We start from the raw sequence: 916 nt of genomic DNA on the forward strand, positions 1-916 counted from the left end.
AAATTTTTGAATAACGTAATGATTTTGAAGGGCCCAAGTCGTGCTGACCTGGTTCTCACAAACTCTCTGCCTTTTCCCAGTCACAAGCCCCTAGTCTTAGAAACTGTAAACTTCCCTTGCCCCAAACTGAAGGTTATGACTAGGCAAGCCCAGACATGCCCAGGCAGGTAGTAATCTTCAGTCACCACCCCCATCCTAAGAAGCTATAGATCAAACAAGCCCAGGCATATAGCAGCCTTATAAGGTAAAAACAGAAAATCCTGGCCTCACCAATAATGGTCAGCACATTCCAATGCCCTGAAGACAGCCCCTACCAATGAGAAACGTCCCCATACTCAGAGCATGAAGCCATCCAATCATTTTGAAAGATGCTTGGCGCTCATGGGCTTCTGTGAAACCCTCCTATAAAAGGCATACCCAACCCAGACTCGAGGCTCTCTCGGTCTCAACTAACTCTGGGAGCCCATGCTCGAGCCCGACACGAGGCAGACTCCATTTTGGCTGGTTGGAGTCTGCACCTGACTAGTCACTATATGAATTGGATGCTTTTTTCAAATAAATACTACTAACTTCTAAACACTGGTAAGTGGTCTCTGATAGGTAGAGAATGGGCGGGAGCGAGCGGCGCGGATGGAGAGCACGAGTGGATGGATGAGGCATGGAGGCTCAGATGGAATTCTCAGTGGGATATAGATTTATTTCACACGGGGCACCTTTCCCCGAGAAGGGAAAGATGTCCACAAGGGAAAAATGGAAGGGAAGGGAAAGGAAGGGAAGGGAAGGGAAGGGAGAAGGGGGAAGGGGGAAGGGAAGGGAGTCAGGGAAAGATGTCCAGGAAAGGATGTCCACCCACGGGTTGTGAGCTGGGACTTTACATATGGGGGCTTTAGGGTGTGGAAGGGGGAATGTTTGGGGG

General features: G+C 49.6%; 1 long non-coding RNA gene across 1 annotated transcript in view; it reads left to right on the forward strand.

Annotated features, from left to right (window-relative positions):
• The first annotated feature begins 454 nt into the window (after nucleotides 1-454).
• LOC115068496 overlaps nucleotides 455-916 on the forward strand; it is a 31960-nt gene continuing 31498 nt past the window's right edge. Inside the window, exon 1 of the long non-coding RNA XR_003847839.1 lies at nucleotides 455-582. This is a non-coding gene — a long non-coding RNA (uncharacterized LOC115068496). The remainder of the gene's footprint in view (nucleotides 583-916) is intronic.

Source organism: Nannospalax galili, unplaced genomic scaffold (genome assembly GCF_000622305.1).
Source record: "Nannospalax galili isolate Female #2095 unplaced genomic scaffold, S.galili_v1.0 scaffold989, whole genome shotgun sequence".
Lineage (NCBI taxonomy): Eukaryota > Metazoa > Chordata > Mammalia > Rodentia > Spalacidae > Nannospalax > Nannospalax galili.